Source organism: Dermacentor andersoni, chromosome 6 (genome assembly GCF_023375885.2).
Source record: "Dermacentor andersoni chromosome 6, qqDerAnde1_hic_scaffold, whole genome shotgun sequence".
NCBI lineage: Eukaryota > Metazoa > Arthropoda > Arachnida > Ixodida > Ixodidae > Dermacentor > Dermacentor andersoni.
The window spans coordinates 174,157,315-174,175,528 of NC_092819.1; the positions used below are offsets into that span (position 1 = coordinate 174,157,315).

Here is an 18,214-nt window from a genome sequence, read left to right on the forward strand (position 1 = left end):
GCACTCCTGACCTGTTTATGCAATTTTATCAACACGCGGATTTTTTTTTTTATCCGGTGGAAAATTGCATGGCACCGAGATTTGAACCATGGTCCTCGTACACGCGAGGCGGATGCTCTACCTCTATGCCACCGCTGGTCTCCTGTTCACTGTGTTCCTGTAATCTTACGTTAAGGCGTCTGCCTCATGTATCTTAGGCCACAGGAGAGGGAAATGTCATATACTACACCAATTGTGCAATCAACAAATAACTTTCTGTGCTTAGTATTACACATGTGCGATTTCTTAACAAGCATGTCCTGACACACAACTGAGACAGCTCATGCAGAGCAGAAAAACTATAGACACCCATACTTCAACGTGTTGTTATCACTGGCTTTATCACTGGCGGTGTATCAGATGCAGTGCACAGGGCTTTACGGCCTTTGGGTGTTCGAACTTTGTTCGAAACCTCGCACACATTGGCAAACATGTTCCCAAAGCCAAAGGACTGCATACCTCCGGAAGAACAAAGTGGTGTCGTCTACAAGGTTTACTGCTTGGACTGTTGTGCCAGCTGTATCGGACACGTGTACTGATTATATCAGCGCGGATGCGCAGTGTGTACAGCGCGCTGCATTCATGTCTTTATAAGCCACGCTCTCAATAATCCTTCGTTCTTTCCTGCACTGACCATGCTGCTGTAAGCGTCGTCTCCCTTGGCACGTTACATGGTGTCGGAAGTTGCTCCGCTGCCTGTCGAAGCCTGAGGGGAATGGTACCCGCGAAGAACGCGTTATGGACCTGCTGAAGGCACCACAGCCATTGCGGCTGACGGGTAACGTCACGGAAAACTGCAAGCGTTTCAAGCAGAAATTTGAGTTATTTCTGCAGGCAACGGTGGCAAAGGACCAGTCGAAAACGGAAGCATCGAAGGCAGCCCTCCTGCTTAGCATGGCGGGTGACGACGCGCTGGACGTCTTCAACAACTTCCAGTTCGCGCTGGATAAAGACAAGACCGACTACAGTACAGTGGTGAGAAAGTTTGATGCCTATTGTGCCTAAGTGAGCAATGAAGTGCACGAGAGATATGTATTCCGTTCAAGAAAGCAAGCGGAGGGAGAACCATTTGAAAAATTTGTTCGTGACCTGAAAAAGCAAGCAGGGCAGCGTAATTTTGGCGTTTTGCAAGAATCCATGATAAGGGACCAGATCGTATTTGGCACGCACGATCCTCGACTATGGGAGAAAATGCTTCGGGACAGCCAACTGACTTTGCAAAAAGCAGAGGAAATATGTAAAGCAGCGGAGACGGCAGCGCAGCGAAACGAAGTATGGCGTAGCGGGGAAGACAGAGTCGATGCCGTATAAAGGTGCACGGCGCCACCCTCAAAAGAGTGGAAGCAAGGAAAAGAACAATTTCACTTTTGTAAGGGCAACCGCTGGCATAAACCGAAGCAATGCCCAGCGTTTGGAAAGAGGAGTCGTTTGTGCCACAAGCTGAACCACTTTGCAAGTAGTTGCGCGTCAGCGGTAGTCAGTGAAGTCAAAAAGCAGCAAGATGAGGACTTCGACATTCTCGAAATCACAACATCTAGTCACGAAAGGGATTGGACGGTGAAAGCCCCAAGTTCGCAATCACGAGATAAGCTTTAAAGTGGACACGGGGTCACAGGCAAGCCTGTTTCCCATGTCAATTTACCGCCAACTGAGGGGAGCTGAAGAGTTGAAGCCAACGAATTCGGTGCTGAGGGCGTATAACGGCGGTACCATAGCGTGCTATGGAACGTCTACGCAGGAAGTAAGGCTTCGTAATACTTCTGCTACGGTCACGTTTTTTGTTGTGAAAAATGGCCGTCAGGCCATACTCTGGCTAGAAGCTAGTGAGGCTTTGGGGCTGGTCCAGCGTAAAGTAGGCGCCGTAGACAAGATTTCCAACGACGGACTTCTCAAGAAATTCAGGCATGTCTTCGAGGGCCTAGGTTGTTTGCACCAGACATACAGCATGGTCCTGCAACCTGAAGCGATGCCAGTCGTGCAAGCAGCTCGATGAGACCCTTTGGCACTGGAACAGCCTCTAAAGAAGGAACTTGAAAGAATGGTGCATGCTGGCATAATTGTTAAAGTGAACGAGCCTACTGACTGGGCCAGTCCTTTAGTTCTGGCAAAAAAGAAAGATGGCACGCTACGGGTGTGCATGGACCCCAGAGCTGTTAACAAGTACATAAAGCGGCAGCATTTTCCGCTTCCTAGGCGCGAGGATTTGGAAGCCCGTTTAACCAATGCCGCATACTTCAGCTGTCTTGACGCGAACTCCGGCTATCATCAGATACCGCTAGACGAGCGCACATCGAAGATCTGCACTTTCTCTTCACCGTTTGGGAGATACCGTTTTCTGTGTCTGCCTTTCGTCCGCACCGGAGGTATTTCAACAAACCATGAGTCAAGTATTCGAGGGCCTACCTGGTGTGCTGGTATACATTGACGACATTTTTGTTTGGGGTTCCAGTAAAAAAGAACACGATAAACGGTTGACAGAAGTGCTTAAGGCTGCCGAGAAAGCAGGATTGACTTTCAACGCGCAGAAATGCAAGTTCAGTGTGAAATCAGTCAAATTCCTTGGTGACGTCATAAGCCGAACGGGCATATCGCCTGACCCAAAGCTTATCGAAAGCTTGGCGAACGTGCCGACACCAACGTCCAAGACCGACGTCCAGCGGATGCTGGGAGTGCTGAACTATTTCAGCAAATTCGTGCCACGGTTGTCCAAGCGAACGACGCTTTTACGAGAGCTTATCAAGCCCCGTGCAGAGTTCTAATGGACAGCAAACCACGCGAAAGAGTGGCAAATCTTAACGCAAGTTTTGACTACCGCCCCCCCCTGCTTGCAATCTTTGATCCGCAACGAGAAACTAAGATAATGTGCGACGCATCAAAGGAAGGTGTGGGTGCAGCATTATTGCAAGGCTACAATGGTGAATGGCGACCGGTAGCGTATGCATCTCGTGTATTAACCTGAGCCGAGCAAAGCTATGCACAAATTGAAAAGGAGGCACTCGGAATTTGTTTTGGCTGTGAAAGGTTTCACGAGTTTGTGTATGGAAGAAAAGTGCTTATCGAAACAGACCATAAGCCGCTTATAGTAATCGCGCAAAAGGAAATCGCCGACATGCCACCGCGAGTGCAAAGATTCTTTTTGCAGCTACTAAAACACAACTTTGTCTTGCAGTACATTCCCGGGAAACAGCTGGTTCTCACTGACATGTTGTCAGGCTCAACGGCTGACCAGGGCAAAGATCAAGTTGGCACCACTTCTGGTACCACCGACGACGTGGAGATACATGCGGTGCAGTCCTTGGGCTACATGGTCACTTCCGAAACGCAGCGGTTACTGCAGCAAGAAATGTCTCGTGACGTATACTTACAGGCCGTGATGAAGAACTTAACAAGCGGGCAGCCGGTGAACGGGGAACTCAAGCCTTTTGCGAAAGAGCTGTCAGTCGTTAGTGGAATAGTGCTGAAGGGCTCAAAAATTGTAATACCGAAGAGTATGCGACAAAGAATCCTGAACAGAATACATGCTGGCCACCTCGGGTTGCATAAGTGCAAAGAGAGGGCCCGAACTCTTGTATTTTGGCCCTGTCTGAACGGCGAAATAGCTGCCCTAGTAGAAAGATGCGCAACCTGCCAAAAGTACGCGTACAGGCAACCACATGAACCACTTTTAATGCGGCCAGTTCCAAAATGTGCTTGGTATAGGGTCGGCGTAGATATCTTTTCTTATGCTGGAAATTCGTACGTGGTTGCTTACGACGCCTTTTCAAATTTCCCTGAGGTTGAGAAACTTGACGACACAACTGCAGCAACTACGATCGCAGCCCTTAGCGCCATGTTCGCCAGGTACGGCGTACCTGTAGAAGGTTGCACGGATAACGGACCCCAGTTTTCAAGCCATGAATTTGCCAGATTTGCGAAAACGTACGACTTCAACCATGTAACCTCCAGCCCTCGTTATCCGCAGTCGAACGGCTTGGCTGAGAAAGGTGTCCAAATTGTAAAGCGCATCCTGAAAAAGACTCGAGAGGCGAGGGAGGACTTCTGGCTGGGTTTACTAGCCTATCTATCGCTCAACACCACTAGAAGATGGCCGTTCTCCTGGTGAGCTTCTGCAAAGAAGGCGACTTCGTTCTAACCTTCCTGACTTCGGTAGGGTGTCCTGGACCCCTGTGAGCAAGCACCACCAAGCCAAGGCTGGGAAGCCTTTGCCAATACTGCGCAGAGGCACGAAGGTAAGGCTTCAGGATGCGACTGCGTGGTCCCCAAAAGCGAAGGTCGTTGGTGAAACTGCTCCACGTTCCTATTTGGTACGAACGCAAGATCGATGTGTTCTGCGGAGCAACGGCTGACATCTACTTAGGACGGGTGAACAGTATAGCGGGGAAAGTGATGACGACTGCGAGGAGATTCCACCATGTGAAAGCTCTCGTGCGCCGGCGCCTGCAGCACCAGCTGAACCAACAGCGCAAGCCTCCGAGACGTCATCTCTAGAAACAGCCGTAGGATCAATGCTACCAGCAAGTGACGGCGATCCTTCGCCTGGCATCCAACCGACGCATGCTACTAGAAGGTTGACTCGTGTCGTCCGGCCTCCCCAGAAGCTTCATTATGATGAACATTTTCAGCAAGTGTCATAAGTTTTGGCAAATGTGTATATGTATCCAAGTCTCTCTTTTGTTTGTTGCCCGAGGGAGGATGTATCGGACACGTGTACTGATTATATCAGCGCGGATGCGCATCGGTGATGCGCAGTGTGTACAGCGCGCTGCATTCATGTCTTTATAAGCCACGCTCTCAATAAACCTTCGTTCTTTCCTGCACTGACCATGCTGCTGTAAGCGCCGTCTCCCTTGGCACGTTACACCAGCTACATTGGCAAGACAGGGTGGCGACGTCGCACTCGACTCAAGAAACACTTAAGGGACGCTACGAAAGCCACCCATGCCACACATGCAAAGATGGAACTGGTGGATCATTGTTTAACAAAAGGACACATGGTCGATTTTGATAATGGAGCCATGTTAGCACGGGAACATCGACGGGGCCCAAGAAAATTTGTGGAATCAGGTTTAACCATCGCAATCAATCTGCATGCAATTCTAACCGTGGCCCCCTGCCTGATGTTTATGGCAGTATCATACATAAATAGGATGTATTTTCTCATTTGTTGCCATTTACATACTTAAGATGCCACCTGCATAGGTGGCGAAACGTCTATGTTTTGCTTATATTTTATTGTTGAGTAAAGCCAGTGATAAAACACGTTGAAGTATGCGTTCCCCTGGCTTTTGGAACATTTTTTCACATAGACACCCATGCCCGCTGTCCAATCACTGTTATTTGACTTCTTACACAGCACTTCTGACACAGAGCTGCGCAGGTAAGACGAGCAGCCTGCTGCGTTTAAATGAGTGATATGCATGCTGGAACACGTGATGGCAAGATTTGTTGAAAGCATACAAGAAAAATGAGTGTGCATCACTGCTATCACCATCATTGCGGAAAAGTGGGCTGCATTTATTGACGATGCCCATACCATGACTTGAGACAACAAGAGTTCGCTGTCAACGCTCCACCTCCACAGTGAGGCAAACGACCACATGAAATTGCTGACTACTTTGCAATGATTTGGTGGAGCCCTAGACGACCGTCCCGCTCGTTGCCAGACTGCTACCAGTAAACTGCTGCTCCCTTACACCTCTAATCACACAAAGCTTGTCAAAAGGTGCATAATCTTGTCTTCTTTAAGAAATTCTTTCCTCAAAGTATGTTTTCATTTGGCAGAGAGTAGGTTTGTTCTCAGGTTTTTTGCCTGGTGCCAGCTGGCTACCCGCTTCGCCTGCTTATATCAGTGGCTCATGGCTTGCTCAAAGAATTAAAGCGTGGTGACAAGAACAGACAGTTCATAAAGAAAAAGAAAGAAAGGTTCATAGTGGTGCCCTACATGTACAGAGTTGCACACAATCTCAAGAATATAGGTAAGTGCGCTGGTGTAGATGCTATCTTCTCTGCCCCCAATAAACTTTCAGAAATTTGTTCGATGGTCAATCCTGATGCCAGAAAGCAAGGTGCTCAGTAAATCACAGGGAGCAGTTTGTTAATTGGAAGGTGTGATTTACTCTCTCGCTTTGGACTGCGGGAAAAGGTATATTAGCAAGTTGGGTAGGTACTTGAATGACAGTCTTAGGGCGCCCAAGAATCTGCTTGGAAAGACTGTTGTATCGGGCCACCTGTCACTACACTGTAAAAGTTGTACTTGTGAACCGGTCTACGAGGGTTGTACAGTGATTAAGAACGAGAAGGGCAAGCTGACACTTGAAGTGATCGAAGCATATGAAATCCATCGTTATAAGCATAATTGCATAAGCACGCCTTCAGTGACGCTGACGCTCACAAAAAAGGAAAGCGAATATCTGCATGGCGCTTTGTAAAGGGCAGAGCCCAAATTCGTCTTTAATTTTTGATGTTTGGCTTTGTTAGCTTTCCCATTGGCAGTTTCAGCCAACATATGTGTTGCTTCTTCCAATAAAGTACCTGTTGTAGCCTAGTGCTGTATCCTGGTGTTCCTCACTCTGTCCCCGTCTGTGTGCGCTGTTAACCCTTTAATCCACATATCAGCTGACCAGTGGGCATGAGTGGGCACATACCAGCTTTGGGCACGAGCAAGGAAGCACATGCGAAATAAAGCACTTGGAGTTTAGGTTCTGAAAGGGTGTGCTTGTCGTCTTGCATGCTCCACTCCGTCGTGGAATGCCACGCGATATGGTGTCAGAGGTGGGGTCCATTTGAAAAACTTCGGTCTCTGAATGGCCATCAATGACAGGATTCATGACATCAATGACAATTCAATGAAGAAAGCACCCAATTGACTCAGTGGCTAGACCTCGCTCTTCAGCCACCGGACACGTCCCCACAAATCATTCATCGTGGAACTCTCGCTTCGAAGATCATGCCGCTTCCTCCAGACTACAGAAAGCTTCGCAAGACGTCCAAGTATGTACGCTACTTTACTACATAGGCCCAGTCGCTTTTCCACTCCTGGACACCCTTTCATTCGACACAGACTCATTAGCGTCCTACAACGCTGTTGTCAAATGCTTCACCGAGCACTTCATGCACCCAGCTAATGAACTCTACAAGTCCTTCTGCTTTCGTAATCGCATCCAACAACGTGGCAAACGCATCGACTCATTTTACACTGAACTCTGCAAGTTAGTAAAACGGTGCAACTACCCGCCAATAGCGGTGGAAGAATGCTTGTCTCGCGATAGGTTCGTGGTCGGCTTGTGGGATACATTTCTCTCAGACCAGCTGTACTGCTCCCAGAAGCTCATTCTCAAAGAAGCTTGGACGCAAGCTCGTCAGTCCGAAGACACTGATGAGGAATGCTCACTCAGACAGGCTACTTCGCAAGCCGTAGTCAACATTGATGCCGCAAAAGCTTGAAAGTTCCCTTCACGACAGCGTGTTGACGCTGGAGCTACTCGCCCAATGGACACGAAGTCCATTGGACAAGTCCTGCCGCTGCGAAACTGCAGTTCGTTCCTGTTGCGGTCGCACGTTTCATGCACGCTGAAAGTGCCCAGCACAGAACTCTGTCTGCAATTTTTGTGGCAAGAAAGGTCATTTCGCTAAAGTTTGTCGTTCCAGAAAGTCGAAGCATGCCAAACTCTGCCATCGAGCTGCATGCTCTGGAGTCACCTTCCAAAGCCAAGTTCATGGATGTCACAGTTGACAATTCAAAGTAGACTCGAGAGCTGAGGTGTATGCAGTCCTAAGTGACTTGCCTGGAGTCCTGGTCAAGCTCGACAACATTGATGCAGTCTTGACAGGTCCCGGAGGCCAACCTCTCCGTGTACGGGGCTCACATCTGGCACGTCTATTTTGGCAAGGAAAGACAAGCTCTCAGCACCCTCCCCTCATTGAATCCAATCCTGTACCATTAATCGGTCTACTGTCTATCCAGGCCCTTGAGGTCGTCAAATTCCTTGGTGCCGTGAACACTCCTGAGCCAATGCCTCTTCATATTGAACTGTTCCATGGCCTCGGCACTCTCCGAGGTGAGGACATAATTTGCTTCAAGCAAGATGCTGTACCATTCTCACTCAGTGTCTCTTGACGGATACCTATCCCACTGCACGAAGTCATTTGGCAAGAACTGGAGAAACTTGGAGGCGACGGGGTCCTTCAAATATTGTATTGATAAGCCAACTCCATGGTGTGCTGGTCTAGTAGTAGTACCTGAAAATGGAAAGTATCATGCGTGTGTTGACCTCACCCGACTGAACCATGTGGTTCTAGGAGACCGTCACAGTCTGCCTACTGTTGAACAAGTCCTTGGTCTCCTCGGAGATTGAGCTGTTTTTTTAAGCTGTATGCGACTGTAGGCTTTTACCGAGTCAAGTTGCTGGCAGACTCTCAAGAACCGACAACTTTCATCACACCTTTCAGTCGCTATTGTTTCTGCCGACTGCTCTTCGGTATCAGGTCTGCCCTGGCATGTTTTCAAAAATAAATAGTACAGATTCTCGAAGGTCAGGATGGTGTTAGTATGATTGATGATGTCCTTGTGTTTGGGCGCATCAAGCAGGAACATGATGCAAGGCTTGAGCAAGTGTTGACTCGTGTTGTAAGTGCAGGCGTCACTTTAAACCGAGAGGTGTTGCTTTAGATCTAGTCTCCGGTCTCATCTCTAGGCGTCATGTCCTCAGCACAAGGCATCACGACTAGGCTTGTGCGAAGATTCGAGCGCTTCGAATATTCGACTGAATATTACAGTATTCGAATTCGCTTCGACTCGAATGTAAAATTTTCGATATTTCGAAGTATTCAGGGTGAACGAATATCAAAACTGCATTCAAATTCTATCAAGAGTTTCGGTTTCGTCAGGCAAGCCGCAGTGCCATTGACATCAAGCCTGGACATGCCTGGACCTTGACTAAGGTCTCCTCGATTTGGCTGCACTGTTTGCACTAGTTCAGAAAAGTGCCGTGCCAGTGCAGTTCTTGAAGTGTGAGTGTAGCGTGACGCTAGCGCTTTCGGTGCAGCGGTCAAATCGAGGACAAAAGTGCAGAAACGTACAGGCCTTCGTCTGCTGCGACTGGGCGGCTGTGGCTTTTCTTTTGTTGGTGTGTGCTGCGAGCGTGTGCAATTACTGCTAGTTGTAAGAACATGGATACGCTGTTCATTTGTTCGAAATGGCGTCTTTGTTGGCAGCGGCTATGGAACTCGTGCAAAGTGGCACGGGTCGACCGTCACCGAATCAACGGGTACTTTGAGAAGGTGACAACTGAATACGTACTAGAAAAGAATTGCCTCATAACTTTGAGCTACCTTGGTGCACAAACAAGCATGTACTCGGTGGCAGATAGATTCGACATTTTTGAATCATCAGTTGTGCTGTGCGTGCAGAGTGTGCTCAATTTTCTGCAGGCGATTAGCGCTGAAGTGATATACCGGCCTAGCGCTGCCGACATGGCCCGCAGCAAAATGGCCTTCCTGCCAAAAAGCGATGGGAAAGGCCCCCGCAACACCGTGGGATGCATTGATGGCAGCCACGTTGAGATTCTGAAGCCGGACGACTCCACTGCATCATACATAAACAGGAAGAAGTGGGTGTCTATAATCCTCCAAGCAGTTTGAAACGACCAGAACAGGTTTTTGGATGTCTTCATTGGCTTCCCTGGTTCTGCGCATGACGCCCTGGTGTTGAGAGAAAGCACCTTCTTTGTAGAGGCTGCAGCCAAGTGCGGTGAATTTTATATACTTGGAGATTCAGCATAACCCTTGCTGCCTTGGCTTATGACGCGGTACAAAGACAATGGCTCCAGCTTTCCAACATGGAAAAAAAAAATTCAACAAGTTTCACAGTCAGCAAAGGGTGGCCATTGAGAACTGCTTTGGCCTTTTGAAGCAACACTTCAGAAGGCTGTATCTTGTTGATGCCAAGACAATTATGCAGTGTTGTCTCATCGTTATGGGAGCATGTGTACTTCACAACATGTGCAATTCTGAAAGAGATTTCATTGCAGAACTTGCAGACCTGCCCCCTCACGACGATGTTGGCAATGATAATGAGCCAAGCGAATGCGACACATCCACATCACAGTGTGAAAGCCGAAGGCAACACACATTGCCCAACATCAATGCTGAGCAGAAGTACAGTGGCTAGAAAGGAGAAGTGTGATTATCCCCGAGCGGCCACTATGGGAGTCGCTGACGCTGCCTAGCGATGCCACCACCAGATGGCGCTCGGTCCTGTTTACACGTCGTCGTCGAGTTGAGCGCTTTAAAAGCGGGTGACTGCGAGTTTCCTACACGTGTTGTCGGAATTTTTTCAGTCTGCTTGCTAAGATTTTCGTCGAAGTTTGTGCGAATGACGCACAATGTGCCGCCGTCAAAGCCATTGTTTTGTGCCCGGATGCACGACTGGTTACAAGTCATGCAAGAACAAGTTTTCATTTTTCGGAGTCCCGAAGGAAGACGCTGTGTTTCAGAAGTGGCAAAGGAACATACCGAGAGCAGACAAGCCGCTTGAATGCAACGCAGCCGTATGTGAGCTGCACTTCGATCAGCAGTTCATCTCACGACACTTTGAACACTCAATTGACGGCCAAACAGTGCTCTTGGACCGAAGCAGGCCACTTCTTCTGCCGGGCGCCGTACCGACGATATTTCCAAATGTACCAAAGTACCTCTCCAAGTCAGTTCCGAAGAAAAGAAAGCCTAAAGAGAGGTCAAGCTTGCATTCCCCAGTGCCATCAAAAAGGCGTCGAAAAGATGGGCCGCTGCAACCACCTTCGCAAAACGACGTTGATCACCTTGATCTACCTGTGCCTTCCGACAATGAAGACGCACATCACTATAAGAATGTCCGTCTTCCGTCCAGCCGGTGGGGAAAGCACATTCTCAGCGAAGAACCGTTAAAGGTAGCTTACCGTTATATTTGCTAACTTCCCGCCTGAGCCAGGATCCCATAGAGAAGTTGTTTGGCATAATTCGCCAGTTTTCGGGATGTAATGATCATCCAACCTCAGAACAGTTCCTTACTGCTGTTAACTAGCTGTCTGAGCTTCAATAATGTTGTAAAAGCTCTAGACACAGGCAACTGCTCAGGTGGCGCAATCGTGTCATTTGTCGGACCAGCTGAGGCAGCCGACCAAGTGGACAACTTGATTGGTGCAGGAAGAATTGACGAAGCCTCCAGCGTGCTTGAAACATCATCCTTGTGCACTGATCATCCTTATCCGGAGAAGCATAGTGATGCAAGGCTGGTATTTTATTTGGCTGGCTATGTGGCCCGACGGAAAATACTAACAACGAAATGTCGGGACTGCTTTGAGCAGCTGCTGACATCGGTTGAGAATTCAGATGAAGCTCTCTCATCTTTCACCCAGTTTTGTGATAAAGGAGGGCTTCTGTATCCCTCAAGACAACTTTTTTCATTCGTGGAACCTTTGGAGGATAGCTTAATTCACAATGTGGTTCAGTTGGAAGAAAGTCCAAAGAGATAGCGCCACCGATATTTTGCATTGTATGCAACACGTGCCTTCCATTGGTTGTGATGCCCACAAAGAACCACTGTCAAGCAATATAGTGAAGTTCTTTATCTTGACACGACTTCACTTTTACATCAAGTCTTTGAACAAAGAAAGAATATCAACGCGAGAAAAAAAGAAACATCTGAAGATGCGCCGCACTGCATAACCAACATAACAATGCGGATGCTCACTTTGCCTAATCTTCACTTGCTGAATAAAACTGATAAAAATTAAGAAGCTTGTGTGGATATCAGTTATTCTTTATTTTCATACACAGTGCTATGGTGTCTGTTTGTTAGGAATTAGTAGTCAACACCAGCATTCCAGCAATTTTGAATCTCCAGTAATGCAGGTCATCTCACAAGGTGAACCGATTAACTAACTCAGACCTCACGGGTTAATGAGGAGCAAGATCGGCAGGCGGGCACGAAGCCAGTTACAATAAGGTCATTTTCGCAGTATTATTTAGGAGCTAATGCCGCCGCGGTCGTGATAAATTAGTTTCGGATATAGGTCAGCCATGGCGCCGTTCAACAGATCAGCGTCGCTTGTCGAATGGATAAACGCAGATCTCGGCACTAATACGCTCTGTGTTTAGTCTAGTAAACATGTGAAACTGCGATCGCGTGGCCTCCGCTGTAGAATCAACGCCACCAGACGCATGTACGGAATAGGCAGCTGTAGATGCATTTTGGACCGGCTTTTGCAACAGTGCAAAGCGAAGTGCGGAGGCCATGCGATCGTAGCTGCCTCAGATATGGCTTCATTATGACTGCAGCTAATCTAAAAAAAGGAGTGTAGAACACCAAGCCGCCTCAGTGCCGCGGCTGGAATGCCACAGTGCCTACAGCAGACCGCCGCCTCCGAGCGACGTGTAAGCGACTGCGAGCGCCACCTGAGCGGAACATCCGAGAAGCCCACGCTAGAGGCGGCGCCTTGCACACACTTCTCCTATTCTAGCCACTGTAGCAGAAGTGCACATGGGAATAATGTGAAAACAAACTGCCGGTGTAGGCGTACTTATTTATTGCCCTCGGCAGCGCGTATGAGACGTTCAAGAAGTTTCATTTTTTCGCCGTGCTGCTCCTGTTTCGCGGCGATGGCTTCCTGCAAAACACTGATCAGGCTGCCAATCGACGAGCCCCTTTGGCGGCCATCACCACGACCTCTCCTAGGTTCAACTTCACTTCTGCGGGGTGCTCGTACCTCCTCAGCTGGTTCATCAGCAGGCCCATTTCCCGGCAGGATGTCTTCGCCATTCCTGTTACTTCCATGAATAAAGTTTCATTAATGTCAACAAGTGTCAAATTGTTTTTTACATGTTCTGGGTACCTTCAACTCACACCAATGCTGTAAGCAGAAGCAGTGGGTAAAGTGTAAGTTTTCTTACCGCTGAATACATCTTCATTGCAAAGAGGATTCAATTGCACATGGAGAAACAGAGGAGGTCACATTAGTGACCTCATCCTATGATAATAAATGGTCCGTGTATGCCGTACTAATGGAAGTAGTGTTTTACCACAATAACATGGAGGCACACAGCAAGTTTAGAGTCTGCTAACAATTCTGTACAAATAATAAATTGTCCTTGCATGCCATACTAATGGGAGCAGTGTCTTAAGTAAAAGATATGCATGCACATAATATGCAAGTTTAAAGCTGGCTTACAGTTCTGCGCAAATGCACATAAAGTGGAATTAAAATATGCTGTCAGCAAAACTTGCATGCATGATCAGGTGACATTTTAAAATTGTTTTGAGGATAAGATAAAGATGATGCAAATTGCAAACTTATGCAACAATCCTCCCCAGGGCGAGCAATGCGACAGGGGTGATGTGGTGCTCCCGCTCCAACAGTTCGGAAAGCTCTCTGTTAAGAAACCGCATTCGAAAAAATTATGCTGGGTCAGGACATGAGTAAAACAATGATGTGAAAACATCTGCTGCCCATACCCTTCGTACTCGCAGGCTGTACGGGAATGGCCGGATGAACTGTTCTTTATTTTTGTTTTCTTATATGCTCGTTCCATGCATTTCCATTTATTCTCCACTTGCAGAGGCGTCATATGACTCGGAACTCGTTATTAATCTCATGAGCCAGTTTCTCCCACATGGCCTTTTTGGTCCTGTGGAAAAATTTATGTATTAGTACCTGGAAATTAGTTCAAACTTCGGCATTATTCAGAAAGCATGACCAAGCGCTGTTTCCACACCTTTCTGATTCATATATGGTACAACGGTTCAAACGACGGGCCGATGTGGTTTCGCGTAAACTTAATGTCGAGGTAGCGGTAAGCTCGCAAAAATTAATACAAACGACTGCGACCTGTGGGAATATCCCGGCCTCCAGTGCACTTAGCAGCAGGTGAACCCGGAAAGCGCCCTTAACAAGATGCTGCGTACACATCCTGAAGAAAACTGGCGTCCGTGCTGCGTTACTAATAACAGGCGCCGCTGCAGCTGCGTTATGTGGTGTTTTATCGTGCATACACATCAATTACCGAAGCGTGCACAAAATTAGTAGCGCTTCTCTAGTTGCCATTTTACATGTTGGTAGCAATGGAGGCGACTTACCTGAAGCCGCCCTTCTTGCCAATTACCTCCTTGAATTCCTTATATATTGTGATAAGGAACTTTGATTTATTGGTGCTCCACACCTCGCGTTCACTGTCTGCGGACAGTGGCGGCGGTGTGGCTGTCGGCGGCAGTGTGGTCATAAAATTATATTAAAATTAAATTATGGGGTTTTACGTGCCAAAACCACTTTCTGATTATGAGGCACGCCGTAGTGAGGGACTCCGGAAATTTCGACCACCTGGGGTTCTTTAACATGCACCTAAATCTAAGTACACGGGTGTTTTCGCATTTCGCCCCCATCGAAATGCGGCCGCCGGGGCCGGGATTCGATCCCGCGACCTCGTGCTCAGCAGCCTAACACCATAGCCACTGAGCAACCACGGCGGGTGCAGTGTGGCCATAGATGGTGTGGCTATCGAAGGCATGGCCTGACTGGCGACATCAAAGCCAGCCGCTGCCGCAAGCGGAGGTGAGACTGGCGCTGCCTCATGTCCAATGGTGATGTGAAGGCCGTCTAAGCAAAAAGAAAAGTTGTAGCGAATCATCACAAACGTTGCGATCGCCAACGTGTTGAAATAGCAGCACTCACCTTCTGTCTCATACAGAAATGCTCCATCGTACTGCACGTGACAGCCATTCTGTGTCACAGGAAACGCTGCCGTTTCTGTGCCGTCTACCAATGGGCACGTTGCAAGTGCTAGGCGGCGCCCTGTCATTCCGACCCCTATCGCCATCTGACGAATAGTTGCGCGAATGCGGTAGTATGACTCACGGCGTCACAGCCCGCGCTTAGAGTCACTGGAAAAAATTTCAGAGTACTGCAAAGGTCGGGATTTGACTGGCAACACTGAGCGGCCACCGCCATATACCTTCCAAGCCGAGTGCGTCGCGGGAAGGCCGCCGTGTTGGAAGAGCTTGATATTCGGTGACACATCGGGTTGAGTGTTTAGTGAAGTACAAATACTTTGTGCCCGGAGATAATGGTTGCTAAGAACGAAAAGAAAATGTTACTTTGTGCGAGGTAATGCAGCCGGTGGTTGTTTTGCACGCCGATCGTGTTTACTGCTGGAACTGTGCTACGATGGTGGGCAGCAGCTTAGCGCTGCTATCGGGAGCTTATGCGCGCGTTTTTTCCTCTTCCGCGGAGCGAGCTACGAAGGAAACATTTCGTCACTTCGAGCCGCAATGAGGCAAGCTTGTGCTTTTGGGCATGAATATCGTGGACCACCGCCGGCTTCTATTGAATGTTTCCAAGCAGGACGAAACTAACACCTGACAGTGTCACATATACGTACGTTCATTGTATAATTTCACAAGCTAAATTGGATATACTTTAGTTTGTAATCGGATACCGCACGTTCTCGACTATGCCGGGCGACTTCGTCTGCCGTGTACGCACGACACACTGCGACTGCCGTGTGCGCACCGGTGTTTGCCCGTGATCGTAAGACGATCTGTGCACAGCAGGTGTAAAAACCAACTTCGATGGCCATTTTGCGCACTAAATCTTGTGGAAGGCCAATATGAACCATTTGCGTAATTACAGAAACGTATATGTACTTCTGTACACTGATAATGAGCGAGAGTTTGCCACATTGCGATTTATGAACGCGGCTGTCTAGTGCGTTCATGAGCGGCTACTCTTCTCAACTTATTTATGACTGTTTTCTTAGACTGCCAAGATTTGCTGCCTGTGTAAAAAAAAAAAAGGCAGGAACGCCCGCTGGTGACGCAGCACCTGTTTTTTAATGTTACATGGGCGATGTATAAAATTATTGTGCTTTTAGAGCGGTTTATGTACCATGCATAGTGACAGAGTGAAACTAAAGCTAATAGGTGTTCTGTTGTTTTGTATTTCTTGTTATGCATCAAGCACACCATTATTTGGGAATGCTCCGTAGCATTTCAACATAAAACAAAATATGTAAGGTGACTTCCGTTCATTGCATGTGCTCGGCTTACAAGCACAAAATTTGAAGCATGTGTTGTGGATATCACCTTGCCGTTGGTTTCAACCTCGAAATGCGTATGTATAAATGAGCAAAGGATGCCCATCCACTCTAGGCTTCTCAAAGTCTTCAGCACCAAAGTGGTCCTGCAAATGTTTGTTGTATGATTAGAAGTGTGATGCTGGTCACTCTAACGCTAGGCTGTCCAAGGAGGCTCCCAGGGCTTTTTTTGAATGAAGCCTGTTTCAGACATGTGAAACAAGAAAAACATGGAAGATAGCTGTAATAATAAGTTGGAAGACCCAACTACCCAAGACCCAAGAGACGAAGAATACGTTATAAAGATTTAGAAGTTTACGCAGTGAGACAATTAAAATAGCCCAATTGAGATGTAAACGCGCATGTGGCCGCAAACACGCAGCGTCAAGGATTGCTAACATTTAACCCATTACTATTTTTCTACCAGTGCCAACACAACTGCACAGAAAGCGGCCGTTATGTGGACGCACCACATGCAGTGACCATGTTTTTATTGACTGCGATCGTCACGGTCTGCGAAAAACAAGTGCCATATGGGTCGAGTGACTCGAGGCGAGAGCGCGCTCACGTGCGCGAGTACCTGATGCACGCGGGAACGCGGAATTCTCGCTCGACAAGTGCGCCTTCGCGTGCCACGACCACGGAATAACCGCGTGTGTTGAGCAACAAACACGTACACGTGTACCCGCGTCAAGCGTGCAAGACGCGACCGATTCTTGCAGTGAACTCCTATTTTCACAGCATCGCTAACACGGCGTGCACTTCGCTTAAACATCTTCTAAAACAGTGCGGGAAAGCACAAGCAAGGTGTACTTATACCTCGCACACGCGGGTTTTCTTTTTTTTTTTTCTTTTTTTGTGGGCTTGGAAGTTCTCCCGGCAGATTCTGTGTAACCACGCAGAACGACGCTCTCGGTCATTTTTCCCTGTCGGAATCGAATAAAAAGTCTTTCCAGACTAGGTTCGGTTGCTGCATCCAAAGGCGCAGCAGCCAGGCATCATTTCCTTGCAGTCAAACGCGAGCGTGACAATCGGAACACAAAAAAACATAGGGAACCGGCGCTGCCTGCGCTCTAACTCAGCCGGCCCGGCCGGCGCTTGGAAGGTATATGGCACCCCAGAGGTCACATGGTACGGTTGCGTGACAGGGCGCTGCGTGTTTAGCGCCCTGTCAAACGGTAGCGATGGCGCGAAACAGTGTGCCGATATTAATTTTAGCCGGGTTTCGGTAATTACAACATCTCCACAGCTTTTTCCGTGAAAAGAATTTACAGAAAGGAAGTCGTCTAATTGAAGTGGGACACGTCTATGACGGGAGGGAAGTGTTGAACTCGCACTGATCGGAAGTGACTGCTAGGTGTATTCCGCAAACGAAAAATAACGCACCAGCGAGATGCCTGAAGCTCAGCGTAAGTTACTTCGTTATATAATTTACGGTGTGGACGCATGAAATTATAGGCGACATTGATTCTTGAAGATCGGCGACAGCAGACAAATCCTAGCGGGGAGCTGCGATTGCCGTGCTGGCATCGCAGGGAAGTGCAAGGACGCCGCGGTAGTTTCCCTGTACATACAAGACGGCAAATACGAATCCAAAACATCTCATCCAAGAACGTGGGGCGTACGAACGACTCGTAAGACCTACTCGTATTCAGAAAGCATGACCAAGCGTGGTTTCCACACCTTTCTGAATCATATATGGCACAACGTTTCAAACGACTGACCGATGTGGTTTCGCGCAAACTTAACGTCGAGGTAGCGGTAAGCTCGTGAAAATTAATACAAACGACTGTGACCTGAGGGAAAATCCCGGCCTTCAGTGCAGTTAGCAGCAGTTGAACCCGGAAAGCGCCCTTAACAAGATGCTGCGTACACATCCTGAAGAAAACTGGCGTCCGTGCTGCGTTACTAATAGCAGGCGCCGTCGATGCCGTCTACCAACACCCGCATGGCCACGGAGCCGCATGTGTCGTCTGCTATCAAAAGCCTTGCACTACGTGCACGAGAAAAGAACTTGCGGAGAGTCTAGTGCCGAAGTGTACATGAACTCGTGCAGCACGACGTCAAATAGAGT

At 48.2% G+C, this 18,214-nt stretch overlaps 1 protein-coding gene, 1 long non-coding RNA gene and 1 pseudogene across 2 annotated transcripts in view; 2 read left to right on the forward strand and 1 right to left on the reverse strand.

The window, feature by feature from the left end:
- Nucleotides 1-18,214, forward strand: part of MAPk-Ak2 (MAP kinase-activated protein kinase 2) — a 312,260-nt gene that overhangs the window by 240,815 nt on the left and 53,231 nt on the right. The gene's annotated exons all lie outside the window — the stretch shown is intronic.
- Nucleotides 778-5,314, forward strand: LOC140218904 (uncharacterized; annotated as a pseudogene).
- Nucleotides 12,590-14,873, reverse strand: LOC140218859 (uncharacterized). Its single transcript, XR_011895052.1, has 2 exons — nucleotides 13,529-14,873; nucleotides 12,590-13,445 (listed from the first exon to the last, which is right to left on the reverse strand). It is a non-coding gene; the product is annotated as an uncharacterized lncRNA (long non-coding RNA).